Genomic DNA, 18,015 nt, shown 5'->3' with positions numbered 1-18,015 from the left:
AATCTCTTTTTGTTATGTTGATTGAGGGATAAATATTGGCCCAGAACACTGGAAAGAACTCTCCTTCTTCTTCAAAATAGTGCCATGGGATATTTTACACTCGAGAAAGCAGACGGGCCTCGGTTTAACGTTTCATACAAGATGGCAGCACCTCCGACAGTGCAGCACTCCCTCAGTCCTGCACTGGAGTGTCAGCCGAGATTTTTGTGCTCAAGTCTCTGGAGTGGGACTTGAACCCACAACCTTCTGACTCAGAGGCGAGAGTGCTACTCACTGAGCCACAGCTGACACAATCGAGAAAAGTGGTGGCAGTTTCTTATACAGTCTCCAAGACCTTGCCATCTCTCCACTTCACTTTCCTCCTTTAAGATGCTCATTAAAACCTACTCTTTAATCCAGCACCCTAATATCGCCTTGTGTGACTCGGTGTACAGTAGACACCTCAAGTCGCTGGAGAAACACCACCAATGATGTCTCCGCAAGATCCTGCAAATCCTTTGGGAGGACAGATGCACCAACATCAGTGTCCTCGACCAGGCCAACATCCCCAGCATTGAAGCACTGACCACACTCGACCAGCTCCGCTGGGTAGGCCACAGTGTCCGCATGCCAGACACGAGACTCCCAAAGCAAACGCTCTACTCGGAGCCCCTTCACGGCAAACGAGCCAAAGGTGGGCAGAGGAACCGTTACAAGGACACCCTCAAAGCCTCCCTGATAAAGTGCAACATCCCCACCGACACCTGGGAGACCCTGGCCAAAGACCGCCCTAAGTGGAGGAAGAGCATCCGGGTGGACACTGAGCACCTCGAGTCTCGTCGCCGAGAGCATGCAGAAACCAAGCGTAGGCAGCGGAAGGAGCGTGCGGAAAACCAGTCCCACCCACCCATTCCTTCAACCACTGTCTGTCCCACCTGTGACAGAGACTGTAATTTCCGTATTGGACTGTTCAGTCACCTGAGAACTCATTTTTAGAGTGGAAGCAATTCTTCCGCGATTCCGAGGGACTGCCTATGATGATGATGGCTCGGTGTTAAATGTTGTTGCCACGCTCCCGTGAAATGCCATGGGATGTTTCATTGCGGTAGAGGCGCTATATAAATGCACGATGCTGTTAGCATAGCAGCAGAGTCTTTTTGACATCACTTTCAGACCTAAAGAAAATAAATTTAAGTCATCTCAATCATCCTATTGGGCAAAAATTCACAGCACAAACTGGTCATATAACACAGCACTAAATTGGTAATCTCACCGAGAGCACAGAGAAGGGCAGGATCGCTAATGAAAATGGCAAGGGGTCATTAATTTGAGTTTAAGGCACGGACAGAGTAAAATGGAGCTCGGATGTGCTGATCTGAGCCTGGACTGCTTGGCAATCCTTCAAATGAGCACAAAATTCACTAAGAGAGAAAATCGATAATAATACATCTCTGTAAAATAACTGGACTCTTGTCATTCTCACCATTAGAAGCAAGATTGAATATGCATTGAAATCATACTGCCCACATTCAATTTAAATAAAACCAATTTAGAGGGTGACTAATACTTCAATTTGCTTAACTTTGCTGTAAAATGGAATGCTTGGGGAGGAAATATGTTACAGCAGCAAATCTCATTATGGATACATTTCTTTCACATTAGAGGGCGTTTTTTATGCATGTGCAAGAGATGGTTTAGAAAATTATAATTTAATGATGTGCGCGAAAAGAAAGCTGCCTCTTTGGGCATCAATATTATCCTTACATCCAAGACAATGGGCCTAAGTTTCAACTGGATTTACTCCTATTTTTTTGGATCAACTAGTGTTTTTTGGAGTATCCTAGAAATTGCAATTCTCCACATTTAGTTTACTCCAGTTCCAGTGAGTTAGTTTAGTTTCGTTTTAGTTCAGTTTTTTTTTTCCAAGAGGGGGTGTGTCCAGCCACTTCGGCCTGTTTTGCAAGTTTGAATTGCGAAAAGTTACTCCAAACTAACTTAGAATGGAGAAAATGTCCACTTTTGGAAGTTCTGAAAAAACCTTACTTCGAGTTAAGTTCAGTGCAGGCACAGCCAGAGACAGGGGGTGGGAAGCATTAAAAACAAAGGACTAAAGCATTAAACACATCACTTAAGATGGCCTAAAACCTCTTGCGATGATATTTTGCCTTATACCTGCTGAGTGAGGACAGTTGTTTCTCTTTTAATAAATAAGCAAGTGTAGGCTCCCGGCTGAGGCAAACACATCAACACCTAATTGTGGCTCAGTTGTTCCTTCAGAAAACATCATACCCCATTAGTCCAATCTATTACTTGAATAACTGACCTCGGACTAGATTATCGCTTCTCGGCCTTTTGGCTAAGATCATGCATAACTGACCTGACAGGGGAGTAACCATGACCCCAATGTGGTTCTCCCTGGATCAGGAAGGTGATTCTCCTATGCTTTTTGGAAATAGGAGGTGGGTGGGGTGGTTTGACCCATTCACCTCCACGGAGGTGTGTGGGGGGCCTGACCCATCCACCTCCATGGCACGAACCTGGTATTGCAGTACTTCCAGGAACGGTGCTTGGGCTCTAGGCCTTTTGGCCAAGAGCATTGGCGCAGGTTGATCCTTGATGTGTGCAAGGTAACCTCTGGCATTTGTGATCTGACAAAGAATTGGAAAGATTGGCAACGAATAAAAAAAAAAAAATCTCTCATTTGTGAGAGCTAACTGTTTGGCATGAACGTGCCTCTGTCAGGGACTGACTGTTTGAGTAACATGGTGTAACCCACCACTGTCTCCCACGCCCCCAACAGCACTCTTCCTCCCACTCCCCAACCCTTCGCTCCGTGTGTCCCTCCTCACTCCTACACCCCCAACACTACTCTTACCCCCCATCGCTGCCCCCGACCCAACCCCTTGCAGCCAGCAGCAGGACTGATCTGTGCATCTCAAATACAGCAGGGCAATCAGTTGCTGGCTCCCTCGGCCCACGGACACCCATCCCACTGCAACAGGCGAGATCTCCGAGCCACGACATCACCAAAACAGATTCTGTGGTCATTATCACATTGCTTTACACAACACTGGCTACTCTTCAAAAGTATTTAATTGGCTGTAAAGCACTTTAGGAATTCCTGAGCTCGAGAAAGGCGCTATATAAATGCAAGCTATTTTTTTTAGACTTAAAAGTCCGCAGGAATGGTTCTCTGTGCAGCACACCGATTGAAAGTATTAACTCTTCAGGGGCACCCTATTCTAACTTCCAAAAGACAAGCTAAGCTATCCAAAAGGAAAACAACACGACAATTGCAGAAAATATGCATTTAACTAGAACAGAAATAATATGGTGAGCAAGTCAGCAAAGAATCAAATGGAAGATGGGCAGAATGATGATAATCTTGATCAACCTCTGGGAAACATGGTGATGTTGCAAGGCTAAGTCAGGTCGCAGAGGTGAGAGAAATCCAAATTGCTATCCTTTGTATTGTATGGATCGATTACCGACGCTATACAAATAAAGTCTGTTCTGTTCACTCGGTGGTGGGGGGGTGGGGGAGGAGGGGAGAGAGAGAGAGCTGCTGGCTGGCCTTCATATCGCAGGGGCATGGGAGGGGGGGCGACCGAATGCGGCATCTTAATTTGCATACAAATAGCAACACAATAAGGACACTGCTGCAAGTTTCCAGCGCTACTGCACATGCGCAAACACCGGACCCGACGCCACTGCGCATGTGCGAAGCTGCCGCCACTGATTTCAGCGCAGGGCTGTAGCTCCGCCCCCCACTGTTTAATCTGCGCCACGCCAGGGCACCCCAGACACTTCAGAGCGGCCAGGATGGGGCCATTTTTTTCCGCCGCCGTTTCCAGTTCACAAAAACGGGTTGGCCTAAATTGGGCACAATGTTAAGAAGTGAGGCAGGATGAGAAACATACATTCAAAAAATACACCGTCACGATCAAGGGACACCGGGAGAGAAATTAATGGGAGGGTGGGATTGGTGCGTGGAGGGCCCAATGCGGTTGGTGCAACGGAAACTCGGTCACCCGCTCGAAGCCGGCAAGAGGGGTCGGGAATTGGGGCTGGGGCAAGCCACCATCAGGGGTCCAGGGACCGAAAGAAACAGTCCCCTGCACTAGGAGCAGGGTGGTGCATAAACATAAGAACATAAGAAATAGCAGGAGTAGGCCATATGGCCCCTCGAGCCTGCTCCACCATTCAATAAGATCATGGCTGATCTGATCATGGACTCAGGTCCACTTCCCTGCCCGCTCCCCATAACCCCTTAGTCCCTTCTCGGTTAAGAAACTGTCTATCTCTGTCTTAAATTTATTCAATGTCCCAGCTTCCACAGCTCTCTGAGGCAGAGAATTCCACAGTTTTTCTGAGAGAAGAAATTTCTCCTCATCTCAGTTTTAAATGGGCGATCCCTTAGTCTAAGTGTTGTTTATGTGTAAAGCATGCATTCCCATGTTCCGCCACCAGGGAGTGCATCCCCTGAAGTCCCAAGGGATCCCAGCATCCCTTGGGAGCACTGTATATAAGCTGGACCCAAGGCCGGTTCCTCACTCTGGAGTGTCTTAATAAAGACTGAGATCGCTGTTACTTTAACCTCCCTGTGTGCAGTCTCATCTGTGTTAGGAACACAATAACTGGCGACGAGTATACGAATCCAATGCAAAAATGCAGCAAACTGTGGGCATCCTGGAGATGTTCTCACAGGGTGAGGACTGGGAAGCCTATGTCGAACGGCTAGACCAGTACATTGTAGCCAACGAGCTGGACGGAGAAGGAAGCGCTGCAAAGAGGAGAGCGGTCCTCCTCACGGTCTGCGGGGCACCGATCTACAGCCTCATGAAGAATCTTCTGGCTCCAGTGAAACCCACAGATAAGTCAATGAGGAGCTGTGTACATTGGTTCGGGAGCATCTTAACCTGAGGGCGAGCGTGCTGATGCCGAGATATCGGTTCTACACATGCCAGCGACCTGAACGTCAGGAAATGGCGAGCTACGTCGCCGAGCTAAGGCGATTTGTGAGTTTGATGGCTACCTGGAACAAATGCTCAGAGACTTTTTTGTACTGGGCATTGGCCACGAGACCATCCTATGAAAACTTTTGACTGTAGAGACACCGACCTTCAGTAAGGCTATTGTGATAGCACAGGCGTTTATGTCCACCAGTGATAACACCAAACAAATCTCAGCATACAAATGCTAGCAATGTTCATAAATTAACTGGAACTGTGTTTGCGAGCAGAAATGTACAGGGCAGAAACTACGAGTCTGCAGCTGCCAGCAGGCCTCAGGTGACCCAGATGACTCAGAATCCGCAACAAAGGATGAATGCATTGCAATTCACACCTTGTTGGCATTGTGGAGGCTTCCATTCAGTCTATTCATGCCGCTTCAAAGGGTATGTTTGCAAGAGCTGTGGAACAATGGGGCACCTCCAACGAGCTTGCAGACTGCAAAACCTGCTAACCACCACGTGGCAGAGGAAGATCGGTCCATGGAGGATCAAAGCAATTTTGAGCCTCAGAGAGAGGAGGCAGATGCTGAAGTACACGGGGTGCACACATTTTCGACGAAATGTCCACCTATAATGCTAAATGTAAAATTGAATGGCTTACCCATGGCCATGGAACTGGACACATGTGCTAGCCAATCTATCATGAGTAAAAAGATGTTTGAGAGACTGTGGTGCAACAAGGCACTCAGACAAGCCCTGAGCCCCATCCACACGAAACTGAGAACGTACACCAAAGAGCTCATCACTGTCCTGGGCAGCGCCATGGTCAAGGTCACCTACGAGGGCACGGTGCACGAACTGCTATGCTGGATTGTCCCGGGCGATGGCCCCACACTGCTTGGAAGGAGGTGGCTGGGCAAAATCCGCTGGAACTGGGATGACATCCGAACACTATCACATGTCGATGAGGCCTCATGTACCCAGGTTCTCAACAAATTTCCTTCCCTTTTTGAGCCAGGCATTGGAAACTTTTCCGGGACGAAGGTGCGGATCCACTTAGTCCCAGAGGCACGACCCATTCACCACAAGGCGCGAGCGGTACCTCACATGATGAGGAAGAGAGTGGAAATCGAGCTGGACAGGCTGCAACGCGAGGGCATCATCTCCCCAGTGGAATTCAGCGAGTGGGCCAGTCCGATTGTTCCAGTACTCAAAAATGATGGCACGGTCAGGATTTGCGGCGATTATAAAGTAACTATTAATCGTTTCTCGCTACAGGACCAATACCCGCTACCTAAGGCAGACGACCTATTTGCGATGCTGGCAGGAGGCAAGACGTTCACCAAGCTCGACCTGACTTCGGCCGACATGACGCAGGAGCTGGAGGAGTCTTCGAAGGGCCTCACCTGCATCAACACGCACAAGGCACTGTTTATCTACAACAGATGCCCGTTTGGAATTTGGTCGGCTGCAGCAATTTTCCAGAGAAACATGGAGAGCCTACTCAAGTCGGTACCACGCACGGTGGTTTTTCAGCACGACATATTGGTTACAATTCGGGACACCGTCGAGCACCTACAAAACCTGGAGGAGGTCCTCCGGGGCTGGAAATGGAGCAGCCTGCAAACTTATTGATGATGGCGCAGCCTGCAGACTTGTTGATGGTCATGGAAGCATTTGAAAATGATAAATCACCTGTCACGGCCCTTCCAGATTAGGACTTGGACCAGCCAAGATCCTCTGCTGCCCCTAGTAAAAAACTGTGTACTGCATAGGAGCTGGGCCAGCATCCCCGTTGAAATGCAAGAGCTAATCAAACCATTCAAGCGGCGAAAGGATGAGCCTGTTGTGGGGTAACCGCGTAGTGCTTCCCAAAAAGGGCAGGGAGACATTCATCTCGGATTTCCACAGCACACACCTGGGTATTGTAATGATGAAAGCAATAGCCAGATCCCACGTGTGGTGGCCTGGTATCGGCTCTGACTTAGAGTCCTGTGTACGGCAATGCAGCATGTGTGCTCAGTTGAGCAACACGCTCAGAGAGGCACCACTAAGTTTGTGGTCCTGGCCCTTCAGACCATGGTCGAGGATCCATGTCGACTATGCGGGCCTGTTTCTCGGTAAAATGTTCCTGATGGTGGTGAATGCTTTTTCAAAATAGATTGAATGTGAAATAATGTCGGGAAGCATCGCCACCACCACCATTGAAAGCCTGAGGGCCATGTTTGCCACCCACGGTATGCCTGACATATGGGTCAGTGACAACGTGCCATGTTTCACCAGTGCTGAATTTAAAGAATTCATGACCCGCAATGGGATCAAACATGTCACCTCGGCCCTGTTTAAACCAGCCTCCAATGGGCAGGCAGAGCGGGCAGTACAAACAAAGCCTTGAACAAGTCACAGAAGGCTCACTCCAAACCCGCCTGTCTCGAGTACTGCTCAGCTACCGCACGAGACCCCACTCGCTCACAGGAGCTACTCATGAAAAGGACACTTAAAACCAGACTCTCGCTGGTTCACCCCAACCTGCATGATCAGGTAGAGAGCAGGCGGCAGCAACAAAATGTAAACTATGGTCGCGCCACTGTGTCACGGGAAATTGATCAGAATGACCCTGTGTATGTGCTAAACTATGGACATGGTCCCAAGTAGATCGCGGGCTCAGTGATAACTAAAGAAGGGAGTAGAGTGTTTGTAGTCAAACTAGACAATGGACAAATTTTCAGAAATCACCTGGACCAAACGAGGCTGCAGTTCACAGACAGCCCTGAACAACCCACAGCAGACACCACCTTTCTCGAGCCCACAACACACACCCAAAGGATCAACGACACCACCCTGGACCAGGAAATCAAACCCATCATGCCCATCAGCCCAGCAAGGCCAGGCTCACCCAGCAGCCCTGCAGAACCAACAACACGCCAGCCCAGCGAGGGCACAGCCAACACATCAGAACAGACATTTGTACTGAGGCGGTCCACCAGGGAAAGAAAGGCTCCCGACCGCCTCACCTTGTAAATAGTTTTCACTTTGACTTTGGGGGAAGAGTGATGTTGTGTATCTGTAAAGCATGCACTCCCATGTTCCGCATCCCCTGAAATCCCAAGGTATCCCAGCATCCCTTGGGAGCACTGTATATAAGCCGGCCCCTGAGGCCTGTTCCTCACTCTGGAGTGTCTTAATAAAGACTGAGGACACTGTTACTTTAACCTCCCTGTGTGCAGTCTCATCTGTGTTAGGAACACAATACTAAGATCATGCCCCCTAGTTCTAGTCTCCCCCATCAGTGGAAACATCCTCTCTGCATCCACCTTGCCAAGCTCCCTCATAACCTTGTACGCTATAAAGATGCCAGTGTAATGAGAGTTGGGGCATGGGAGGCACAAGGATTCCTTCCAGGGTCCAAAGAAGACTAAAAAAACAATGAATGATTTAACTTGACCTCTTCTGGTCACTCTGCTGCATGCCGCCTGTTTCTCTGACGCGTTTAACATTGCATGGATCTCTCCCACTCTTCCCCAGCCATTGCTAAAATCACTTCAGGGGGTCAATGACTTAACTGACCTGTGAATTTTACATGTATATTATGCACTCACCTGCCTACAGCAGGAGCCACGGCCAATTTTCAATACAGCAATGGTAAAAGGCCATTGGGTGGGAACAGTCTGGTTTTTGGTCAGTAAGTGGACTCGGCTGATTTTAACTCCTCCCCGTGCACCGTTCCTCCGGGCGACACACCCATGTTACTGTCAGGTGGTCTGCGAGAGTTGTTCAAGGTCATGATAATTACTGGTGCAATCCATCGAGCGGGGACATCTCTTGGCCCTGTACTCCTGCTGACCTGACCAACATTCATCCCTCAACCATCATCATTGAAATAAAAAAATAGATGACTGGTTATTTATCTCACTGCTGTTTGTGGGAGCTTGCTGTGCGCAAATTGGCTACCAGGTTTCCCAACTTCACAACACTTCAAAAATACTTCATTGGCTGTAACACGCTTTGGGACATCCCGAGGTCAAGAAAGGGGCTATATAAACGTAAGTCTTGCTTTCTTTCTGAGGCCATTTAATCAGTGAAATATATAAGTTTACGTTCCGAAACAGCTCAGACACCATAGTCCCCACTTCGGTTGCCTGAGGAAGAGAGTGTTTAAAGACCAGGACCTCAAATCTGGCACCAAAATTATGGTCTACAGGACAGTAGTGATACCCGCCCTCGTGTATGGCTCAGAGATGTGGACCATATACAGCAGACATCTCAAAGTGCTGGAGAAATACCACCAATGTTGCCTCCGCAAGATCCTACAAATTCCCTGGAGGACAGAGGCACCAACATCAGTGTCCTCGATCAGACCAACATCCCCAGCATCGAAGCACTGACCACACTCGACCAGCTCCATTCGGCGGGCCACATTGTCCTCATGTCCGGCACAAGACTCGCAAAAGCAAGCGCTCTACTCAGAACTCCGACACGGCAAGCGAGCCCCAGATGGGCAGAGGAAACGTTTCAAGGACACCCTCAAAGCCTCCTTGATAAAATGCAACAGCCCCACCGACACCTGGGAGTCCCTGGCCAAAAGACCGCCCTAAGTGGAGGAAGAGCATCCGGGAGGGCGCTGAGCACCTCGAGTCTCATCGCCGAGAGCATGCAGAGATCAAGTGCAAACAGTGGAAGGAGCATGCGGAAAACCAGACTCCCCACCCACCACAACCCTTTCCTTCAACCACTGTCTGTCCCACCTGTGACAGAGACTGTAATTCCCGTCTTGGAATGTGGAGCCACCTGAGAACTCACTTTGAGTGGAAGCAAGTCTTCCTGCCTATAATGATGACAACTCAGACAGCATAGTCACAACTTTGGATTGTCTCCTGAGATAATTGTAACCCTTTGGCTTCAAATTTCTTCCAAGAAACCCGAATAAAGCTAACAATTCTGCTCAACACCTCAGATGTTGGATTATCGCAAACGGAAAGAATGAGACAGATTTATTCCACGTCAGGCAGAGTGCTATGTACCTCAAAGGTCCTCCGGGGTCATAGATGACAAGGCCGAAAGCTTGTGGGAAACACTGAATGCCACATCGCAAGAAAGTTCAGTTTACCCCTCAAAATACCTCAATCAGTATTCACAGCACAAGATAGTCAGCCTTGATTCCGGAGACATCTGTAAATGTGCATTGCCTGAAGAAAGGATAAACCTCAAGAGAAGGCATTTTCTGCTGATAGTCCATTCAGGCAATGATGTGAGGAATGAGCACGTCTGCGGGTCACTTACAAAAAAAGGCGCTTCAAAAGGTACGTCTTCATTATCTGCCTCACTCAGAGGGCCACTTGTGAAGACGAGGCACGTCTGTGGACCTTAGAGTGCGTGCCAACCCCATCGTGCTCACAGCGAGCCCCGAGGCCGTTTCACTAATCCCGCAAGGCCAAAGCTTCGGATTTTAAGTCGCTGCAATTCCTGCTGAGCTGAGAATAGCCTGGGTTGACGTGTTTTGCCGTGAAAGACCATTGCTGCTCTTCTTGCTCATTCTGATGCACTTTGAAAGTAAGAAAACACAACTAGCTGTGGCTGCTTCCTGATTGTTCTGCACTTGGCCATTGTGAGGTTCACAGGAGCTTTGTTCTGTTGCCGACTGCACCTTGCAGACGTGACCAACACTCGCTTGTGCGGGCTTTAAACGACTTGTTGAAGATGCAGCGAAGCGGGTGGGTAGGGGCAGGGGGGCGGGAGAGAGTGGTTCAATTTCAGGGGGACTGCTCATTTCAAAATCTTTGGTTCACAGATTATTTTACAACATTTGTTTGTCAGCTCCTTTTTAAAAAAAAATATGAAAGGTCTGTTTATAACTGCATGGCAGATGCAGTATAATGTAGATAAATGTGAGGTTATCCACTTTGCTGGCAAAAACAGGGAGGCAAAATATTATCTGCATGGTGACAGATTAGGAAAAGGGGAGGTGCAACGAGACCTGGGTGTCATGGTACATCAGTCATTGAAGGTTGGCATGCAGGTACAGCAGGCGGTGAAGAAGGCAAATGGCATGTTGGCCTTCATAGCGAGAGGATTTGAGTATAGGAGCAGGGAGGTCTTACTGCAGTTGTACAGGGCCTTGGTGAGACTGCACCTTGAGCATTGTGTACAGTTTTGGTCTCCTAACCTGAGGAAGGACATTCTTGCTATTGAGGGAGCGAAGGTTCACCAGACTGATTCCCGGGATGGCAGCACTAACATATGAGGAGAGACTGGATCGACTAGGCTTATATTCACTGGAATTTTGAAGAATGAGAGGGGATCTCATAGAAACATATAAAATTCTGACAGGATTGGACAGGTTAGATGCAGGAAGAATGTTCTCGATGTTGGGGAAGTCCAGAACCAGGGGTCACAGTCTAAGGATAAGGGGTAAGCCATTTAGGACTGAGATGAGGAGAAACATGTTCACTCAGAGAATTGTGAACCTGTGGAATTCTCTACCACAGAAAGTTGTTGAGGCCAGTGCGTTAGATATATTCAAAAGGGAGTTAGATGTGGCCCTTATGGCTAAAGGGATCAAGGGGTGTGGAGAGAAAGCAGGAATGGGGTACTGAAGTTGCATGATCAGCCATGATCTTATTGAATGGTGGTGCAGGCTCGAAGGGCCGAATGGCCCACTCCTGCACCTATTTTCTATGTTCCTATGTTTAAATAAAGAAAAGAAAAGGGCCGTGAATTGTGTCCTCTCTGGGTGTGTACGACGTGCGCGCGCACGCGCGCGTAGAGGTTCCGCGAGTGGCAGGTTTAGGTGCGTGATGCGCATGCGCTGAGAACCAGCACTTGCGATCTGCCAAAATGTCTTTTGACAGATCGCACGCATCCCCGGGAGAAGGGCCTTTGTGGGCGGAGACTCCTGCCCAGCGAATGTCCTTCAAACTCTTATGCCTGGTAAAAGCAAGCGTATGGCTCGCTTTTACAAGTGTAAGAGTTTTAAAAGGTTGAAAAATAAAAAGTTTTCAATAATTTTTATATTATAGCCCCGTCCAATAAGGTAAGTTTATTTTTACCCCTATTAAAACATATTAAAAAAAAATCAAAAAAATAACTTTTCGTCTAAAACACTCAGTTTTAATTAATTTTAAATAAGTGAAGTGTTTTTTAAAAAAAATATTTAAAATGTAATGTGTGTTTTGGCGGGTATCCCCATTGATAGAAACGGTGATCTCGGAACAAATGGAACTCATCATTCCTGTGAATGGGGATAGGCCATTTTCATTGGTTGGTCCAGCCCATGTGATCCCAGGCTGCACACACGCTCCTGGAATGCCTGGGCCCCGATGCTGGAATGTGCATGGAGGCATCGTAGCCCAAGCCTACGTTCCTCCGGGACCACCAGGTACATTTGTAAATATTTTTGTGGTCGGAGGCATTGGCTCGCAGGAAGCCTCCGACCACAATCTTTGGGCCTTCAATTTAATACTTCAATTTGTGACTTTTTATTTTAGTGAGCGACGTACTTTTTAAACAAATGGTCAGAAAGACTACAATTAGCGCGAGCAAGTTACCAGAATGTATTGAGGTGGCTTAGCATGAAAGAATTATTTTTCTTTTTTGTTTGAAATTATTACCAAATTTTCTTTGTACATTTCTGAAAACAAAGGAGGAAACGGTAATGTATTTGCTTTATGAATTATTTGCTTAAGAATTCATAGCAACACATTGCTATTAAGAACTAGTTGGTTTATTAACAAAAGGTTTAACAATCACACTACACATTACCAGTTCATCCACCAGGCTCACAACCACCTTCCTCATCGTGGCTCCCCTGAACCCAACTGGCTGGGGTTTTATTGAGTCTTATGAACATCACGTGACTGGCTGAGCCACTCCCAACTCAACAGCTCTACAAACCTGTGTGCATACTCACAGGAACATACATGATAGAAAAGAAAGGTGATGGCGGATGACTCGTGGGATACGTAGACTGGTTAAGTCGACTGGGGTGAAAAAAGTTGAGATTTGACCAAATTTTACATATGTTAATTTTAAAACTAAACCTATTACAAATAATTCAACTTTAAAAGGACTGGGCTGATAAGATCATGGAGATTGTTGTGGCACAGATGTTCAGGCCAACATATCGAGGGACCTAAATTACGATCGGAATAGATTGTCTTTAGTGTAGGGGTCTTCCAATGTTTGTGCATTCCAGCTCTAATGATCTGCACTCATTTATCTTCCTCACGCCATCGGGCTCAGAAATATTTCTAAGCCAGATCTCCCAATGAGATTGGCAGGATTCACAATCTCAGCAAAAAACAGCAGACATGGACAGATGCAAATTGCCCTGATGGCTCGTTTGGTAAGTACATTGTGTGATGCAGTTCCCGAGCCATACAGACGACAAACACTTGCATTTATATTGTGCCTTTAACATAATAAAATGTCCCAAGGTGCTTCACAGGAGCATTATCAAGCAATATTTGACACCGGGCCATATATGCAGATGTTAGGACAGGTGACCAAAAGTTTGATCTAAGAAGAAGATTTTAAGGAGGAGGGGTAGGGAACATAGGAACATAGGGCTCAATTTTCCCCAAAGCATTTTTTTGGTGTACCTGCAGAGTTACGCCCGATTTTTTGAGGCCTAAGTACGGCAAAAAAAAATTCTAAGTTTCCCTGTTGGATTTATTCATTTTGGCGTGGCCGAACCTGACCTTTAGTTTTGGGGGTGGAACCTTGATTTGCGCCAAAAAGATCAAGCTGACATGGGACACAACGCGAGCTGAGGCTGCAAAGTGAAACATACAGCCAGCTCCCAACACATTAAAAGAATTGAAAAACACATAGCACCAACTTACCTCCAACCCCGCCCAAAGGGCTTGCCGGTCCGGTCCCATTGTCGGTCCCCAGTCTCCTGGTCCGGTCCCATTCTTGGTCCCTGGTGTTCTCGTTCTCTCTCTCTCTCTCTTTCTGTGTGAACCGGGGACAGAGAATGGGACCAGACCGGCAAGCCCTTCGGGCGGGGTTGGAAGTAAGTTGGCGCTAAATGTTTTTCAATTCTTTTAGTGTGTCCGGGCATCTGCTGCACCGCTTTCCTTAACTCTCCGGAAGGTTTTTCTGGAGAGGCCACATACGCCGGCCTAAGCACAACTGGAGTAACTCTCAGCTGGCCAAACTTCCCTAAATGGCTAGAATTGGCGCGGGTGGCAGTTTACGCCCCCTTTGGCTGAAAAAAACTTACCTAAAAAAATCGTAACAGAGTTACACTGGTGCAAATTGATTGGAGAAAACTGCGGTTTTTCAACTTAGGCCAAAAAGAGCAGCCTGCTCCAAAAAAAAAAGCGCAAATCACTGGGGAAAATTGAGCCTATAAGAATTAGGAGCGGGAGTAGGCCATGCAGCCCCCTGAGCTTGCTCCGCCATTCAATAAGATCATGGCTGATCTACAACCTCAACACTTTCCCGCCCAATCTCCTTATCCCTTGATTCCCCTCGCGTTCAAAAAAACTATCTATATCAGCTTTGAGAGGCGGAGATGTTTCAGGAAGAGTTCCAGAGCTTAAGGTACAGACAACTGAAGGTACGGCCGCCAATGGTGGAGTGATGAAAATCAGGAATGCACAAGAGGCCAGAATTGGAGGAGTGCAGAGATCTTGGCGGGGGTGGGGGGGATGTACTGCTGAAGGAGATAGGGAGGGGCGAGGCCATGGAGGGATTTGAAAAGAAGGATGCAAATTTTAAAATCGAGGTGTTGCTGGACCGAGAATCAATGTAGGTCAGCAAGCACGGGGGTGATGGGTGAATAGGATGGTGCGAGTTAGACAGAAAGCAGGGCTACGCTGGGTTACCTGATCTTAGAAAGGGGAGGAAGCATGGCAGTACAACTGGTTTCTTCATCGTCAAGCTGGAGAAGGATGGGGCACAGAAAGCTGATTACTGATCAGTTAACCCCTGCATGTATGTACACATTGGACGAAGACATGATCAGGCTTAGATGTCACTGTCAAAGCTCTCACATGATGATAAGCTGAGACATTGAGGTTTGCCGGAACTGTTCTCCAGCAACCGTCAGGAGCAGGGATGTGATAATTGGAAGAAAAGAAATGGATAGAAAGACTTGCATTTATATAGCACCTTTCACAACCATGGGACATCTCAAAGCGCTTTACAGCTAAAGCAGTACTTTTGGAGTGCAGTCACTGTTGTGATGTGGGAAACGCAGCAGCCAACTTGAGCACAGCAAGCTCCCACAAACAGCAATGTGATAACGACCCAGATAATTTGTTAACTGGTAATTTTGTTATGTTGATTGAGATATAAATATTGGCCAGGACAGGATAAATCTTCATTTGGAAAGACATGGATTAAATCAACGACAATCAACATGGACTTGTCAAAGGAAGGTCGTGTCTAAATAACTTGATTGAATTTTGAGAGGAGGTAACCAGGAGGGTCGATGAGGGCAGTGCGTATGATGTAGTGTATATGGATTTTATCAAAGCTTTTGATAAGGTCTCACATGGAAGACTGGTCACAAAAGTAAAAGCCCATGGGATCCAGGGCAAAATGGCAAGTTGGATCCAAAATTGGCTGAGAGGCAGAAAGCAAAGGGTAATGGTTGATGGGTGTTTTTGTGACTGGAAGGCTGTATCCAGTGGGGTTCCGCAGGGCTCAGTGCTGGGTTCCTTGCTTTTTGTGGTATATGTCAATGACTTGGAATTAAATGTTCGGGGTATGATTAAGAAGTTTGCAGATGGCACTAAAATAGGCTGTGTGGTTGATAATGAAGAAGAAAGATGCGGACTGTGGGAAGATATCAATGTACTGGTCAGGTGGGCAGAACAGTGGCAAATGGAATTCAATCCGGATAATTGTGAGGTAATGCATTTGGGAGATCTGAAAGGCAAGGGGATACACATTAAATGGTAGGACACTGAGAAGTGTGGAGGAATAAAGGGACCTTGGAATGCAGGTCCACAGAGCCCTGAAGGTAGCAGGCCAGTTAGCTAAGATGGTTAAGAAGGCATATGGAACACTTGCCAGTCGAGGCATGGAATACAAGAGTAAGGAGGTTATGTTTGACTTGTATAAAACACTAATCAGGCCACACTAATGGAGTGCTGCCTGCAGTTCTGGTCACCACATTACAGGAAAGATGTGATTGCACTGGAAAGGGTACAGGCAAAATTTACAAGAATGTTGCCCGGACTGGAGAATTTTGGCTATGAGGAAAGATTGGAAATGCTGGGTCTGTTTTCTTTGGAACAGAGGAGGCTGAGGAGAGACCTGATTGAGGAGTATAAAATTATGAGGGGCCTGGATAGAAAGGACCTGTTTTCCTTGGCAGATGGGTCAACAACCAGGGGGCATCCTTCCGTGCTGTAAATTTCTATGCTTCGATGACACCGGGGAGAACTCCTCTGCTCTTCTTCAAAATAGTGCCATGGGATCTTTTATATCCACCTGAGAGGGCAAACAGGGGTCTTGATTTAACATCTCAGCTGAAAGACAGCACCTCCAACAGCATAGCACTCCCTCAGCACTGCACTGGGAGTGTCAGCCTAGCTTTATGTGCTCAAGTCCCTAGAGTGGGACTTGAACCCACAACCTTCTGACTCAGAGGCGAGTGTGCTGCCCACTGAGCCACAGCTGACTCAATGACAGAAACTCAAAGTTAGGCGCGACTAAATTTTCGAAGTCTTCAATCTTTATTACTGATGGTAAAAGTCGGACTTTAATCAGACAGGAAATATTGAGATTGATTTTGCCTGACAGAAATCGGGCGAGAAGACAATTAATAATCAGCAGGTTACCGCTCAGATCCTGATCATTTGCAGTTTTAATAGGTTCAGAAAGACAAGGACTAGATTAGATTTCAGGAGCTATTTCCTTTCACAGAGGGTCGACAATCCCATCGAACAAATTGCAGGTGCGTGTGGTGAGGTCGGATTTGCTGCGAAGATTAAAAAGGGCAATGGACAAGTGTTGCAGACATCAATAAATATCGAAGGTAGGTGGGATATTGGCGGATGTAATACCCATTCACTGCAGCCTCCGAGAAGTTGTTTGACTGAAGTTGGGCGTCAAAGAGTAATTTTCCCGTGATTTTCTTTTCCTCTAAATTGTCATAGAGTGGTTCCCCCCCCCCCCCCCCCGTCTTTTTGTCTCTTGCAAGAGATTGTGGGACTTGTGTGATATATTCTTAGGACATCACTAACTAACACATTACACAAAATGGCTCTTAACACAAACTGTCATCATGTGACTTTGCCACATGATCCTTTTATTAGTTACATCAGTAGTCCACTAGGTGGAGCAATGGTCCACTAGGGGGAGCTCTATTGCCATCATCATAGGCAGTCCCTCGAAATCGAGGAAGACTTGCTTCCACTCTTAAAATAAGTTCTTAGGTGGATGAATAGTCCAATACGATGTCGCTGTTGGAGTTGTCCATGAGGGTCCTGACGTTCCAGGTCCCATACTTAGAGGAGTGGAAGATGCCTGTGCCTGAGTTCTTTTAACGTGGGGCGGTCGTTGCACACCGGCTACCACACGGGCTTAGCTGAGCAAGGTCTTGATCCAGGGGCAAGGGGGTCCAAGACGACTGGAGACCAGGCACCGCTATATGGGCCTAGTTACCTACGGCGAGATGTTGGCCGTAAGCTCGGCGCTGAATAGCGCTCTTGATGATAGGTGGTCTGAGGCTTGGTTGGGGGCATTGGGAGGGACAGTGGCCCACTGGGGTTCAGAGTGGAAGGTCAGGGGGGGGTCACAGCCATGGCACTCACCACGTGCTGGAGGAGGAGAAGAGGCCAGGTCACCAGTGGGGAAGGGGAGCTCCAGTCGTCGCTGAGGGAGGAGAGGAGGCCAACCGCTGGTGTAGGAGAGGAGGACCCGGTCACCAGTGGGGAAGGGGAGCTCCAGTCGTCGCTGAGGGAGGAGAGGAGGCCAACCGCTGGTGTAGGAGAGGAGGACCCGGTCACCTGTGGGGAAGGGGAGCTCCAGTCGTCGCTGAGGGAGGAGAGGAGGCCAACCGCTGGTGTAGGAGAGGAGGACCCGGTCACCTGTGGGGAAGGGGAGCTCCAGTCGTCGCTGAGGGA

General features: G+C 47.8%; 1 protein-coding gene and 1 pseudogene across 1 annotated transcript in view; one reads left to right on the top strand and one right to left on the bottom strand.

Annotated features, from left to right (window-relative positions):
* ccser1 (coiled-coil serine-rich protein 1) overlaps nucleotides 1-18,015 on the bottom strand; it is a 1,720,263-nt gene that overhangs the window by 1,245,542 nt on the left and 456,706 nt on the right. The gene's annotated exons all lie outside the window — the stretch shown is intronic.
* On the top strand, nucleotides 2,316-2,553 carry LOC139252106 (U2 spliceosomal RNA; annotated as a pseudogene).

The sequence above is a fragment of the Pristiophorus japonicus genome, chromosome 2 (genome assembly GCF_044704955.1).
Source record: "Pristiophorus japonicus isolate sPriJap1 chromosome 2, sPriJap1.hap1, whole genome shotgun sequence".
Lineage (NCBI taxonomy): Eukaryota > Metazoa > Chordata > Chondrichthyes > Pristiophoridae > Pristiophorus > Pristiophorus japonicus.
The sequence above is the reverse complement of the archived record's forward strand: the minus strand, read 5'-3'. Positions and strand labels throughout refer to the sequence as shown.